Below are 17,604 nucleotides of genomic sequence, written 5' to 3' on the forward strand. Positions count from 1 at the left end.
AACAATCCACTACCTTCACTGGAGGATAGCCAATGGTGTCCAGAAAACCTCTGTTAGCTGGGAAGGCATGTGGCTGGCATCTGCTCCAGAGTTCTGGTTTCAAAATGGCTTTCTCCCAGGATCTTCCTCTCTAGGCTTCAGCTCCTCAAAAATGTCACTCTCAGTTGCTCTTGGGGCATTTGTCCTCTCTTAGCTTCTCCGGAGAAAAAGTCTGCTTTCAATGGCTGTCTTCAAACTGTCTCTCATCTGCAGCTCCTCTCTTCCCAGCTCCTGTGCATTCTTCAAAGTGTTCCTCTTGGCTGTAGCAAGCTTGCTCCTTCTGTCTGAGCTTATATAACGCTCCAGTAATTTGTTTCAGACCCACCCTGAATGGGTGAGGCAACACCTCCTTGGAAATTATCCAATCAGAGTCATCACCCACAGTTGGGTGGGTCACATCTCCGTGGAAACACTCCAAGAATTACAATCTAATAAACACTGATATATCTTCCCACACAAGATTACATCAAAGATAATGACATTTTGGGGGACATAATACACTCAAACTGGCACACCACCCAACAAACAAAAGCCGAGGATGAAATGGTTTCACTGGTTGTTCCAGTTTGCTGATGCTGCCATTAAGAAAAATACCAGAAATGGATTGGCTTTTACAAAGGGGGTTTATTTGGTTACAAAGTTACGGTCTTAAGGCCATTAAGTGTCCAAAGTAAGTCATCAACAATCGGGTACCTTCACTGGAGAAAGGCCATTGGCATCCAGAAAGCCTCTGTTAACTGGAAAGGCACGTGGCTGGAGTCTGCTTGCTCTCAGGTTGCATTTCAAAATGGTGTTCTCCAAAACATCAGTGTCAGCTTTCAATGGCCCTCTTCAAAATGTGTCCCTCAGTTGCTGCTCTGAGTTCCTTCTGTTGTCAGCTTAAGACACACCCTGAATGGGTGGGGTAACACCACCACGGAAATTATCCAATCAAAGGTCTTGCCCACAGTTGATTGAGTCACATCTCCATGGAAACACTCAATCAATAGGTTCTAACCTAATCAACACTAATACATCTGCCTCCACAAGATTGCATTGAAGAACATGGAATTTTGGGGGACATAATACATCCAAACTGGCACATTCCACCCTCTAGACCCCAAAATGATATGATCTTTCCATATACAAAATACATTCATCCCATCACAATATCCCCAAAACTTAAATCATTTCAGTAATAAGTAAGTACAAGATCTCATCAAAATCAGTTACAGGCGTGGCCTAGTCCTAAAGCAAAGTTACCCTCTGGCTGTGGACCTTTGAAACTCAGAACAAGTTATGTACTGCCAATATACAAAGGAGGGAAAATCACAGGATAAACATTAGCATTGCCATAGGGAGAAACTGAAAGGAAAACAGGGTTTAAGGGACCAAAACAATTCCTAAAATCCACAAGGCAAACTCCATTAGATTTCAAAGTTTGAGAGTCATTTATAGAATCATGTTATATCCTTGGTGCTTGAGAGAGCAGCAGTTCCACACTTTTCCAAGGCTTATGCAGCATCCTTTTTCTCTCCAGATGCTAGGGTGAATGCTCCAACATATCTACACATTGGGGAGACCATCTTCTTCTCAGCCCCACACCCATCAAACATCAGGGTGCTACCCAGACTCTGCCTCTCCAGGGCAAAGGCTCTCCCCTCTCCAAACACTGGGGTGGTGACCAGGCTCTCCCCAATCCACAGGGAATGTGCTCCACCCTCTCTGGGTCTTGGGTGGCAGCACTCTTCCTGAGCATCTAGGTGGAAGTCCCACCCTCTGCCTCCGGGACAAACTCACCCTTTCCACGTGCATGGGACATTCTGCTCCCCTTGCCTGAGACTTCTTGACTCCAGACCTCAACCTCCATGGCTCTGTCTTTGAAGAAACTTTTCCTTCAATTTGTTCCTTCTGTGTCCTCTCCAGTCCAGACTGGCATTCCCAAGTGCACACAGAGAACTGGTGCACTGATTGGAGTTCCATCTGGATTGGACCCCACCCCGTGCACAGATGAAGTTGTGAGAGAGCTGCCCTGAGAGTAAGAGGTGGCTCAGGAGCTCCATCTACTTGTAGGACAGGGAAAGTGCAATCCAACAAGCTGTAGCTCTGCCAAACTATAGATAAATGTTCATATAATCCTGCATATCCCAAAATAACCTTAATCCTTGCAAGCAAATGTGGTGAAGCCAACAACAAAAAATCATAAAGCACATGGAGAAATAAGAAGATACAGACAAATCAAACAACCAAATAAAAAGCTTGAGGAGATACAGGACTTGGAATGATTAATCAAAGAAGTACACACAAATCTACAAAATGTCAACGAGTTGGCTAAGGACATAGGGGACATCAAGAAGACTCCAGAAGAGCATAAAGAAGAATTTGAAAGAACAAATTAAAAGAATCAGATCTTATAGAAATTAAAGATGCTGTTAATCAAATAAAATATATACTAGAGACACACAAGAGCAGATTTGAAGAGGCAGAAGAAAGAATAAGTGAACTAGAAGACAGAATAATTGAATGTGAATGCACAAAAGGAAAAATGATGACAAAAATAAATTTAAAAAATTGAAATGAATCTCAGGGAAATAATGGACAGGAAGCACACAAATGTAAGAATAATTGGTGTCCCAGAAGGTGAAGAGAAGAGTAAAGGGCTAGGAATGGTATTTAAAGACATAGTTGGGGAAAACTTCCCAACCCTTCTAAATGACATAAATATGCAAATTCAAGATGCCCAATGAATTCCAAATAGAATAAATCTAAATACACCCACTCCAAGACACATACGAATCAGATTGTCAAATGTTGAAGAGGAGAAACTCCAGAAAGCAGCAAGAGAGAAGCGATTTACCACAAAGAAAGGAAAACATATAAGACTAAGTACTGACTATTCAGCAGGAACCATGAAGGCAAGAAGGCTGTGGTATGACATTTTAAAATCCTGAAAGAGAAAAGTTGCCAGCCAAGAATTCTTTATCCAGCAAACCTCTCCTTCAAAATTGAGGGAGAGCTTACAAATTTCCCAGACAAACAAATGCTGAGCGAATTTGTTAACAAGAGACCTGCCCTGTGAGAAATATTGAAGGGAATTCTACTGGGTGAGAGAAAAAGAAAGGAGAAAGAGGTCTGGAGAAGGGCACAGAACTGAAGAGTATTAGTAAGAGAAACTTAAAGGGAAAAAAAGAGATGGGGAAAAACAGATCTGACAAATAAAAACCAAAGGAGAAGATGGTTGATTCAAGAACTGCCTTCACAGTAATAACATTGACTGTGAACAGATTAAACTTCTCAATTAAAAGATACAGATGGGCAGAATGGATTAAAAAATATGATCCACCAATATGCTGTTTACAAGAGACTCATCTTAGACCCAGCAACACAAAGAAATTGAAAATGAAAGGTGGAAAAAATTATTCCATGCAACCTACAGTCAAAAGAAAGCAGGGGTAGCCATACTAATAGACAAAATAGACATTAAATGTAAAGATGTTATAAAAGACAATGAAGGACACTATATATTAATAAAAGGGACAATTCACCAAGAAGAAATAACAACCATAAATATTTATGCACCCAATCAGGGTGCTCCAAAGTACACAAGACAAACATTGGCAAAACTGAAGGAAGCAATAGAGGTTTCTACAATAATAGCGGGAGACTTCAGTTCACCACTCTCTTCTATAGATACAACAACTAGACAGAGGACCAATAAGGAAACTGAAAACCTGAACAATGTGATAAATGAATTAAACTTAATAGACATATATGGAGCACTACATCCCAAATTCCCAGGACATACATTCTTCTCTAGTGCTCATGGAACATTCTCCAGGATAGATCATATGCTGCAGCACAAAACAAGCCTCTGACCAAAATGGAATGCAACAAGAAGTCAATAACCACCAAAGAACCACAACATTCACAAACATGTGAAGGTTAATCAACATACTTGTAAAAAATCTGGGTGTCAAAGAACAAATTGCAAAAATACTTGCTAAATACCTAGAGATGAAAGAAAATGAGAATACAACATATCAAAACCTATGGGATTCAGTGACGGTAGTGCTGAGGGCAGAATTTATAACTACAAATGCATATATTAAAAAGGAAGAAAGAGCTAAAATCAAAGAACTATTGGAACAGCTGAAGAAGCTAGAGAATGATCAGCCAACTAATCCTAAAGCTAGTAGAAGAAAAGAAATAACAAGGATTAAAGCAGAAATAAATGATATGGAGAACAAAACACAAAAACAATAGAGACAATAAATAAACCAAAAGTTGGCTCCTTGAGAAGATAAACAAGATTGACAAACCCTTAGCTAGACTGACAAAGTAAAAAAGAGAGAAGACGCAAATAAACAAAATCATCAATGAGAGGGGAGATATTACTGTGGATCCCGAAGAAAGTTTTAAAATCATGAGGATACTATGAACAATTGTACACCAACAAACTAGACAACTTAGAGGATATGGGTAATTTCCTGGAAAAACGTGAAAAACCTAGGCTGACCCAGAAGAAACAGAGGACCTCAAGTTCAGAGATTCAATCAGGCATCAAAAAGCTTCCTACAAATAAAATCCCATGGCCAGATGGCTTCACAGGGGAGTTTTACCAAACCTTCCAAAAAGAATGGACACCATTCCTGCTCAAACTCTTTCAAAAAACTGAAGAAAAAGTAATACTACCTAACTCATTTTATGAAGCTAACATCACTATAATAACAAAACCAGACAAAGAAAGGAATACTACAGGCCAATCTCCCTAATGAATATAGACGCAAAATTTTTCAACAAAATACTTGCAAACTGAATCCAAAGACACATTAAAAGAATGACCAAGTGGTGTTAATTCCAGGCATGCAAGTGTTGTTCAACATAAGAAAATAAATCGATGTAATACAACACATAAACAAATAAAAAGGGAAAAATCAAATGATTATCTGAATAGATACAGAGATAGCATTTGATGAAATTCAGCATAATTTTTTTTTTATAAAATCACTTCAAAAGCTAAGAATTGAAGGAAGCTTCCTCAGTATGATAAGGGCATATGTGAAAAACCCATAGCCGGCATAGTACTCAACAGGGAGAAACTGAAAGCCATCCCCCTAAAATGAGGAATGAGACAAGGATGCCCTCTGTCACCACTATTATTCAACATTGTGCCAGAAGTTCTAGCCAGAGTAATCCAGCAAGACAAAGAAATAAACTGGAAAGGAAGAAGTAAAACTATATTACTTGCAGATTATAAGATTGTATATTTGGAAAATCCTGAGAAATTGATGACACACCTACTTGAACTAATAAACAAATTCAGCAAAGTGGCAGGATACAAGAGTAATGCACAAAAGTCAGTAATGCACTAGAAATGAACTAACTGAAGATACACTCAAGAAAAAATTCCATTCACAATAGCAACTAAAAAAATCAAATACTTAGGAATAAACTTAACCAAGGACATAAAAGACTTCTACACAGAAAATTACATAACTTTACTAAAAGAAATTCAAGGGGACCTAAAGTGGTGGAAAGATATTCTGTGTTCATGTATAGGAAGGCTAAACATCATTAAGATGTCAATTCTACCTAACCTGATCTACAGATACAATGCAATTCCAATCAAACTTCCAACACCCTACTTTGCAAATTTGGAAAAGCTAGTTATCAAATTTATTTGGAAGGGAAGGGCCTCAAATTGCTGAAAACATTCTACAAAAAGAAGAATCAACTGGGAAGACTTACACTTCTTGATTTTAAAGCCTAACATTCAGCCACAGTAGGCAAAACAGCATGGTACTGGCACAAAGATAAACATGTTGATCAATGGAATCAAATTGAGCATTCAGATATAGATCCCAAGATCTATGGTCGACAGATTTTTGATAAGGCCCCCAAATCAACTGACTGGGGAGAGAACAGACTCTTTTAAAAATGGGGCTGGAAGAACTGGATATCCATATCCAAAATAATGAAAGAGGACCCATACCTCACATGTTATGCAAAAATTAACTCCAAGTGGATCAAAGACATCAATATAAGAGACAGTACCCTAAACTCCTAGAAGATAAGTAGTGAAAAACATTCAAGACCCAGTATTGGAAGGTAGCATCTTAGACCTTAATTCAAAGCACAAGCAACGAAAGAAAAAAATAATAAATGGTAACCCCTCAAAATCAAAAGCTTCTGTACCTCAAACGAATTTGTCAAAAAAGGTGAAGAGGCAGCCAATGCAATGGGAGAAAATATTTGGAAACCATATACCTAATAAGAGACTGATATCCTGCATGTATAAGGAAATCCTACAACTCAACAACAATAATACAAGCAGCTCAATTATAAAATTGGCAAAAGATATGAAAAGACATTTTTCAGAAGAGGAAATACAAATGACTATATAATCATGAAAAATGTTCATCTTCACTAGCTATTAGGGAAATGCAAATCAAAACCACAATGAGATGTCATCGCACACCAATAAGAATGTCTGCCATTAAACAAACAGAAAACTACAAATGCTGGAGAGGATGTGGAGAAATTGGAACTCTCATTCTTTGCTGGTGTGAATGTATAATGGTACAGCCACTGTGGAAGACAGTTTGGTGGTTCCTCAGAAAACTAGATATTGAGTGACCCTACAATCTGGCAATTTCACTTCTTGGTATATACCCAGAAGATCTGAAAACAGTGACACGAACAGACATTTGCACACAGATGTTCATAGTGACATTGTTCACAATTGCAAGGAGATGGAAACAATACAACTGTCCTTCAACAGAGGAGTGGATAAACAAAATATTATATATATATGTATATATACACATATATATATATACACATACGTACGTATGCATAATGGAATAGTATGCCACAGTAAGAAGGAACAAGGTCCTGAAACATATGACAACATGGATCAACTTTGAAGACATAATGCTGTGTGAAATAAGCCAGACACTAAAGGAGAGAGATTGTATGTTACCACTAATGTGAACAATGCAAAATCAGTGTCTTATAATTTAGAATATAGGGACCTAAAGATTGACAGAAGCTAGTGAAGGGGGAATGATAACCTAATATGTACAGACATGATAATGAGGGTGAACATAAAGGTATGGGAATGGACAGGGGTGACAAAACTTCGTTAATGGGATTATAGGTCTCAGTACCACATTGAAGGTGAACATGATTGAAAGCGGTTGTTTAAAGGCACATAACCCACAGAGTAGCACTACAAATTTAAATAAGTTTTGCATGGTATACTTCTAAGGTATGACAAAGAGTTAACAACAGAGTGCTATATGGAAAACACACCCATTACATATTATAGACTATATTTAATACGGATACCTTACCAGCACTACACTAATACTAGGAATAAATAATTAGCAGCTGATAAAAGCTCTGGGATGTTTTGTGTTATGATAATTGTTTAAAATTGAGAGTGATGATGATTGTACAACGAAGTGAAGATAATGTGAGTATTGACTGTTTATCTTGGACAGAATATATGCTATGTGAAATTAGGAAACCCCTATTTAACAAGTCAAACCCTCAATCCTGAGGCTTCTTCTTGTGAGACTTATGGCTATAAAGGGGAGGCCAAGCCTTCCTATCATTATTCCTAAGAGGCATCTCCAGAGAACCTCTTTTGTTGCTCAGATGTGGCCTTTCTATCTCTAAGCCCAACTCTGCAAATAAATTCATTAACCTCCCACCCCATGTGGGACATGACTCCCAGGGGAGTGAGTCTCCTTGGCAACATGGGACATGACTCCCAGGAATGAGCCTGGCCCCAGCATCAAGGGATTGAGAATGCCTTCTTGATGAAAAGGGGAAAAAGAAAGGTTACAAAATAAGGTTACAATGGCTAAGAGATTTCAAATAGAGTCAAGAGTCTATCCTAGAGGTGACTCTTATGCAGTCTCCAGCTAGATATCCCAAATGGCCACCATATGTAAAGCCCTAACCAACAGTAGTCCCGAAATACCTAGGTCCACATCTGAGATTCTATAAACGTTTCACTCACTAAGTTTATATTTCAGAAACTTAAATTCACAAGAGTGTTCCTATGCCAGATAATCCCAAAACCCATAGGCAACAGCCTTTTCAAGAACATCAACCAGATGCAGCCCCTTTCCCCCCTTTCCCCATAATGTTGACACCCTTTTCAGTATGAACAAGTTAGGGTGGTCACTGCCTAGACATCCCTGAAGATTGAGAGAATAATCAAATGAAAGGGAGGAGTTGTAATGGAGAAGTTAAGATTTAACAAAAGATTACAAATACTGAATCTTTATGTAAATATATATATATACACTGTTTAGATGTTAGGGTGTTAGAATAGCTAGAAGGAAATAACTGAAATCATTGAACTGTAACCCATAGCATTCTTTGAAATTTGCTCTACAGCTATGCATTAAATTGTACTTTGAAAGGCATCACATTTCTGCATATATCTTATATTTCACAATAAGAAAATAACTGAAACTGGAACTGTAATCCATAAAATTCTTTGAAATTTGCTCTCTAACTACTTGTTAAATTGTACTTTGAAAGTTATTACTTTTCTGTATATAGGTTATATTTCACAATAAAATTACTTAGAAATACACTAGAAGCATACAGCAGAAAATTTGAAAAGGCAGAAGAAAGAATCAGAGAAATTGAAGAAAAGACAATAAAACTCATAGAGTCATAGAAAACAGAGAACAGAATAGAAAAAATTGAGCAGTATCTTAGGGATTTGAGTGGTAGCATGAAGGACAAAATCATCCATGTCATGGGTGTCACAAAATGAGAAGAGAAGGAAATGAGGCAGAAAGAATATTTTCAGAAATAATGGCAGAAAATTTCCCAACTCTTATGAAAGACATAAATATACATGTCCAAAAGCACAACATACTCCAAATAGAATAGATTATAATATTCCCACTCCAAGACACATGCTAATCAGAATGTCAAATGCCAATGATAAGAGAGAATTCTGAAAGTAGCAAGAGAAAAGTGGTTCATCACATATGAGAGATCCTCAATAAGAGTAAGTGCCAATTTCTCATCAGAAACCATGCAGGTGAGAAGAGAGCAGTATGAAAAATTTAAGGTACTGAAACAGAAAAATTGCCACCAAAGAATTCTTTATCCACAAAAACTGTTCTTCAAAAATGAGGGAGAGTTTAAAATAATCACAAACAAAAACTGATAGATTTCTTCAATAAGAGACTTACCCTATAAGAATTGCTAAGGAGAGTTCTGCAGATTGAAAGGAAAAGAGAGGACAGAGTGGCTTGGTGTAGAATGAAGAAATGAAGATCATCAGTAATGTTAACTAAATGGGTAAATACAAAACAAAATTGTACTGTATCCTCAGTCTACAACTCTTTAATTTATATTAGAGTCAGAATACAATTGAACAAGAAAAAGGCATATTTCCTGATAATGGACATGCAAAACATAAAGTGGTACAGTGGGACAGAAACAACATAAAGAGGGGAAACAGAGGGATATGGAAGCAGAGAATGTATATGTTATTGAAGCTAAGTTCGTATCTTCTCAAATTAGTAGGTGATAACTGTAGGTTGTGTGATGTAAATCCCAGGGTAACCTCAAAGAAAGTATTTAAAAATATACAGAAACAGAAATGAGAAAGGGAACAGTCAGATATATCACAAAGGATCAACTATATAGAAAAGGAGGTTACAATAAAGGAAAAGAGAGACAAAAAGATATATATATGTATAAATCAAATGATGAATTGGCTGAATTAAGTACTACCTTTACAGTAATAATACAGAATGTTAATGGATTAAACTCCCCAATGAAACGACACATATTGGCAGATTTGATTTAAAAAAAAGCATGATTCAACCATATGTCATTTACAGGGGACTCATCTTAGATCCAAAGACACAAATAGGTTGAAAATGAAAGTTTGGAAAAAGGTATTCTAGGCAAACAGTAACCAAAAAAGAGCTGGGGTTGCTATACCAATATTGACAAAATAGTCTTGAAATGGAAAAATGTTATAAGAGATAAAGAAGGACACTATATATTAATAAAAGGGGAAATCCACCAAGAAGAAATAACAATCATAAATATTTATGTACCTAACCACGTTATTCCAAGATACATGAGGCAAACAGGCAAAACTGAAGGGAGAAATAGACACCACTACAATAATAGTTAGAGACTTCAACACACCACTCTTATCAACAAATAGAACATCTAGTCAGAATATCAATAAGGAAACAGAGAATTGAAAAATATGATAAATGAACTAGACATAACAGATATTTAAAGAACATTCACCACAGAACAGCAGGATATACATTCTTCTCAAGTGCTCATGGATCATTCTCTGGGAAAGACCACATGTTGGGCACAAAAGAAGTCTCAATAAATTTTTAAAGATTGAAATTATACAAAGCATCTTTTCTGACAATAATAGAATAAAGCTGGAAAAACAACAGTCAGAGAACAGCAAAATCCACAAATATATGGAAATTAAATAATACTCTTAATCAATGGATCAAAGAAGAAATTGCAAGGGAAATCAGTAAATAAATTGAGATGAATGAAAATGAGAATACAGTATATCAAAACTTGTGGAATGCAGCAAAGACAATGCTAAGAGGGAAATTTATAGCCCTAAACACTTACATTTAAAAAGAAGCATTAAAATCAAAGACCTAATTGCATACATAGTGGAACTAGAAAAAGAACAGCAAACTAATCCAAAGGAAGCAGAAGGAGAGAAATAGCAAAGATTAGAGCAGAAATAAATGAAATTGAGAAGAAAAAGACAATAGAGAGAATAAAAAAAGCCACAAGTTGGTTCTTTGAAAAGATCAATAAAAGGTACAAACCCTTGGCTAGAATGACAGAGAAAAAAAAGAGAGAAGACATGAATAAATAAAATCAGAAATGAGAGTGGGGACATTATTACTGACCCCAAAGAAATAAAACAGGTGACAAGAGGATACTATGAACAACTGTATGTCAACATATTAGAAAATCTAGATGAAATGGACAAATTCCTAGAAACATACAAACAACCTACACCTACTGTAGAAGAAATAGAAGAACCTCAACAGACCAATTACAAGTAAAGGGATTGAATCAGTTATCAAACCTCCCACAAAAAGAAAAGTCCAGGACCAGATGGCTTCACAGGTGAATTCCACCAGTTATTCCAAGAAGAATCAATACTAATCCTGCCCAAACTCTTCCAAAGCTTTGAAGAGGAAGGAACACAAACTCATTCTATGAGGCCAACATCACCCTAATACCAAAGCCAGATAAAGATACTAAAAGAAAATAAAATCACAGACCAATTCCTCTTATGAATAGAGACGCAAAAATCCTCAACAAAATACTTGCAACTAGAATCCAACAGCACATTGAAAGAATTATACACCATGATCAAGTGGGTTTTATCCCAGGTATGCAAGGGTAGTTCAACATAAGAAAATCAATTAATGTAATACACACATTAACAAAATGAAAGGAGAAAATCACATGATCATTTCCATTCACACAAAAAAAGCATTTGACAAAATCTAACATCCTTTCTTGATAAAAACACTTGGACAAATAGGAATACAAGGAGCCTTCCTCACTTGATAAAGGGCATATATGAAAATTCCACAGCTAGCATCATTCTCATTGGTGAAAGACTGAAAGCTTTCCCTCAAGGATCTGGAAAAAGACAAGGACGCTCACTGTCACCACTGTTATTCAACATTTTACTGGAAATTCTATCCAGAGCACTTAGGCAAGAAAAAGAAATAAAAGGCATTCAAATTAGAAAGGAAGAAGTAAAACTTTCTCTATTTGCAGATGACATGATCCTAAATACAGAAATACCGAAAAATCTACAACAAAGCCACTACAGCTAATAAACGAATTCAGCAAAGTGACAGGGTACAAGATCAATACACAAAAATCAGTAGTGTTTTTAAACATTAGTAATGAGCAATCTGAGGAGGAAATCAAGAAAATTCTATTTACAATAGCAACTAAAAGAATCAAACATCCAGAAGTAAATCTAACCAAGGATGTAAACTATCTGTACACAGAAAACTGCATAGCATTTCTAATGGAAATCAAAGAAGACCTAAATAAATGGAAGTTTATTCCGTGTTCATGGATTGGAAGACTAAATATTATTAAGAAGTCAATTCTATCCAAGCTGATTTACAGATTCAATGCAATCCCAGTCAAAATTCCAACAGCCTACTTTGCAGGAAAGGAAAAGTCAATTATCAAATTTTGGGGGAAGGATAAGGGACCCCTAATAGCCAAAAACATCTTGAAAAAGAAGAATGAAGTTGGAGAACTCACATTTCCTGACTTTAAAGCATATTAAAAAGCAACAGTGGTCAAAACAGCATGATACTGGCATAAATATAGATATATTGACCAATGGAATCCAATTGAAATTTCAGAACTAGACCCACACATCTGTGGTCAAGTGATTTCTGATAAGTCTGCCAAGTGAACTCAACTGGGACAGAACAGTCTCTTCAACAAATGGTGCTGGAAGAATCAGACATAAAATAAGAGCCAGGACCATAAAACTCCTAGAGGAAAATGTAGGAAACCATCTTCAAGATCTTGTGGTAGGCAATGGATTCTTAGATTTTATACCCAAAGCACAAGCAACAGAAGAAAAAAGTAGGTAATTGGAACAACCTCAAAATTAAATACTTTTTTATTCAAAGGACTTTGCCAAGAAAGTGAAAAGACAACCTATTCAATGGGAGAAAATATTCAGAAACCACATATCTGAAAAGGATTTCATATCCAGAATATACAAAGAAAACCTACAAATGAACAACAAAAAGACAAACAACCCAAACAAAAAACGGAGAAAGAACTTGAATAGATGTTTTTCCAAGGAGGAAATACAAGTGGCTAAAAAGCACATGAAAAGATGCCCAACATCACTAGCTATTAGGGAAATGAAAATCAATACCACAATGAGATACCATTTCACACATACCAGAATGGCCAATATTAAAAAAAAAAAAAAACAGAAAACTACAGGTGTTGTAAAGGATGTGGAGAAATATGAACACTTATCCACTGCTGGTGGTAATGGATACTGATGCAGGTGCTATGTAAGAGAGTTTGGTGGTTCCTCAAGAACCTATGTATAGAATTGCCATATGATTTAGCAACCCTGCTTTCTAGGTACATACCCAGTAGAACTGAAAGCAGGGATGTGAACAGATATTTGCACACTGATATTCATAGCAGCATTATTCACAATTGCCAAAAGAAGGAAACAATACAAATGTCCATCAATAGATTAATGGGCAAACAAAATGTGGTATATACATATGATGGAATATTACTCACCTGTAAGAAGGAATGAAGTCCTGATGCATGTGACAAGCTGGGTGAACCTTGAGGACATTATGTTGAGTGAAATTAGCCAGACACAAAAGGACAAATATTGCATGATCTCACTAATATGAAATAAAAATTATAAGCAAACTCATGGAGTTAAAATCTGGAATATAAGTTACCAGGAGATAGAACAAGGGTAGAAAATGTGACTGATATTTAATTTGTGCAGAATTTTTAATTAGGTTGATTGTAAATGTTTGGAAATGGATAGAGGTGATGGTAGCACATCACTGTGAATGTAATTAACAGTGCTGAACTGTGTGATTGTGGTTGAAAGAAGTTGAGGGTTGTTTATGTCTCTAGAAGGAAAGCTAGAGGATAAAATATGGGATTTATAACACAGAGAACCTGGTTGTGGATGAGAACTCTGGGTAATAGTACAAATGTTCTTTCATGAACTAGAACGAATATTTGTCATTATTATAAGGTGTCAATTATATGATGGTGTGCTGGTTTGGAGCTGTTATGTACCCCAGAAAAGACCATGTTCTTTTAATCCATTCTTGTAGGTGCAGACCTATTGTGGGTGGGACTTTTTGATTAGGTTGTTTCCATGGAGATGTGACCCACCCAATTAAAGGTGGGTCTTAATCCTTTACTGGAGTCTTTTATGAGAGGATAAAAGGCAGAGACTTTTGGAGAGAGCAGAGAGAGAAATGCCCTGGAGATGCTAAGAGAGAACCCACAGATGCTCAGAGAGAAAGCCACTAGAATCAGAAGCTGAAAGTGATGAAACCCAGGATCGAAGGACCAGCAGATGGTTCACAATCATCAAAAGATGGAAGCAACCCAAGTGTCCATCAACCAATGAATGGATAAACAAAATGTGGTATATACATATATGGAATATTATTCGGCTGTAAAAAGGGATGATACCCTGATGCATGTGACAACATAGATGAACCTTGAGGACATTATGCTGAGTAAAATAAGCCAGACATAAAAGGACAAATATTATACGAGCTCACTGATGTGAATTAATTATGATAAGCAAACTCATAGAGTTAGAATTCAGAATACAGGTTGTCAGAGGATAGATTGGGGTAGAGAATGGGGAGCTGATGCTTAATTTGTACAGAATTTCTATTTAGGTTGACTGTAGAGGTTTGCAAATGGATGGTGGTGCTGGTCGCACATTCTTGTGAGTGTAGTTAATAGCACTGACTTATATAGGTGAATGTGGTTAAAAGGGGGAAACTTTAGGTTGTATATGTAACTAGAATAAAAATTAAAAGATATAACATAGGAGTGTATAACACAGGGAGCCCTATTGTAGATGATGGACTATAGTTAACAGTACAAGAATGATCTTTCATGAATTATAACAAATGTATGATAGTAATACAAGGTGCTAATAATAGGGTGGTATATGGGAAAAATACACCTAATGTAAACTATGGATGATAGTTAATAGTACTATTTAATAATCTTTCATAATTTGTAACAAAGGTAAATGCTGTTAAAAAAATAGTACAATTACAAAAAACTGCTATCATCAATTGTAACAAATGTTCCACATGAATACAAGGTGTTGGTGGTGGGGTGATGTATGGAAATCCTGTATTTTAAGCATGATTGTTCTGTAAACCCACAATTTCTCTAGTAAAATTTTTTAATGTTATGGAATTACATATTTGTGATGGTTGCACAGCATTATGAATATACTTTTAAAACACTGAATTTTACACTTTAAAATGGCTAAAATGGAAAATTTTATGTTGTATAAATTTTACTTATATTTAAAATTTTAGGATTCAGATAAACTAACAATGAAGTAGTAAACTTTCTAAGGAGACTTACAGACTACACAGAGGATGTATCACCAGTTTCCAGATATGTCAATAATCTGTGACAGGGATTGGCAAACTATAGCCTACACTCCAAATCTTGCCAGAGGCCTGTTGTAAGACCCATGAGCTAAAGATAGTTTTTACATTTTTATAGTATGGTTAAAAGCAGCACAACAAAGAAGAATATGGGACAGAGGCCTTTTGGGGCCCACAAAGCCTAAAACATTCAATGTCTAGCTTTTTATAGAAGAAGATCATAGACTCTAATCTATGGTGATGATAAACAATAAGCCCTTACCTTTATAAAGCGTGCCTCAGTTTACAAGGCATATCCATTTTCTCTCAGCTGAGTCTGAAAACAACCTTGTGGGGTAGATGAGATGTTATTCCCCCTTATAGAAGGTGGCACTGTGGCTTGGAGAGGTTAAGCGACTCATGTTCCTAGTTCTGTCACTTGAAAGAACTCAGATGGTCTGAATGTTATTCAGTTTTACCCCTGCAGTCCACTGGCTCTCTGAACACTTTGAAAGAAAAACTAAAGGCTCTGTGAAAAAGCAGTATGATTTAGACTTGACAGATCAACCCAAGGTTGAAGAAAAGGCCAAGAGAGCTTCGGCTAAGTGTTGCTGGGATCTCTTTCTCAGCTTTATATCTCCTCTGGCAATGGTCATATGTTTCTTTAAATGAAATGCCACCCATATTGAAGGGCTCAGGAACTGTCAGGCCAAAATCTTTCAAGTGCCATAGACTTGGACAGTTTGCTATATTTCAAGCACATCAGGTCAAACAATATAAAAATTGACTTGTTTGTGATATGTTCCTTTATAGGTGGTGTGACATTCACTCCTTCCCCTAATATCCTGCATCCAACCTACAGCTTTATCTGTCTTCTGGACAGCATATCATCCAGTTGCTCTTCCGTCTTCCCACCAATTTACCAGGCCTCACTTGAATTAGTGAGGTTGGTAAGAGAGGATGGGTTGCAAATGACAACGGATATTTCTTAATAGCCCTTCATCCAGACATTTGGTGCACCTCCGTGGTGAATCCACAGCTTCAAGGATGGGCTCCCCACCTCGAAGTCACTGTTCTCTCCCTCCATCCTTCATCCCACATGTGCCTGGCTTGGTACAATACCACTCACTACTCCATACACAATGTGTAATCTTCTCCAGACAATTTTGGATGATGGTCTTATGTGGCAGGGAAGAGAGCACTGCCTGCACTGTTGATTCAGGTGCTCAAGGGCTGTGAAGTAAACGGCTTCCCCTACTGGAATCACTGTAATATAAGTGTGAGGGATTTATAATCATATCCCTTCATACAATTCAGTTAATCAGCCCTTCCCACACACTTCCATTAGGTCCCTCTCACTGGGTAAGTCCTTTTACCCACAGCATGTAGCTCTTCTCTTCAATTTTCTTCTTGCCCTCTTTTCAGTTCTCCTTTTCACCCCAGGACCAACGTAGCTCCTCACTGGGTGCTTGTTTTTTTTTCTTACTTTTGGGCCCTTCTTTTCTTTAAGGCCCCCAGATAGATGCCAGATTACTCATTTACAGTCCTCGCATTTTAAATTTAATCTGCATGGCCAAAGTCTCCCTGATTTGTTAGAGGCAAATTCAATTATCCCACCTGACATTTAAATTGCTTCCATATCCTGAATGCTAGCTTAATTTCCTCCCTCCCTTCCCTATTGTGTACCTGTTAGGGGAAAGAATTTTAAACCTTTTCTTCACTTTCAGTGCTAGGCTCTGATCCCCTTGCCTGTAACTCCTGGATTCTGAGTATCCTTTAGGGACAAACAACAATAATAGTTCCCTTCTTCCACCTAGACAGCCCCAATGCCTTGGTCTTTTGGTTTCTTCTTTCTCATGCAAATACCTTGCCTTATCAGCATCACTAGTACATCTGGCAGTCCCTTACCTTAGATTCCTGGCAGTTTACAGCATCCATCTGGACCTCCTCTTTGTTGTCTTCCAACCCCCCCCCCCCCCATCTCTGGACTCAACTCCCCATATGTACAGTTTCTAAGATGTAAGTCATAGTTCTGACCTCCTCATCCAATGCTTCTGCCTCTGTGGGGGATGAGGGCCTGGGATTGAAATGGTCTCCATGGTTTTGTCCTCTCAACATTATTTTCCAGTTGGTGATGTTGTTCTGTCATGTTCAGTCTCCAGCAGAAAACAGTCTTCTTCGTTCAATCTATGCCAAAAGCATAACTTCCAAACAACCACTCCAGAGCATTCTAGTGAGACTCCAGACCCATACACCTCCTACAATTTATTTGAAGGAAATTCCCCATACAGAACCTAATAGGGCACACAGGTTACGTTGTTGTAAAAATGTAATCACACTTATCCTGTACCTGTAAATGCACAAGTCT

The sequence above is a fragment of the Choloepus didactylus genome, chromosome X (genome assembly GCF_015220235.1).
Source record: "Choloepus didactylus isolate mChoDid1 chromosome X, mChoDid1.pri, whole genome shotgun sequence".
Lineage (NCBI taxonomy): Eukaryota > Metazoa > Chordata > Mammalia > Pilosa > Megalonychidae > Choloepus > Choloepus didactylus.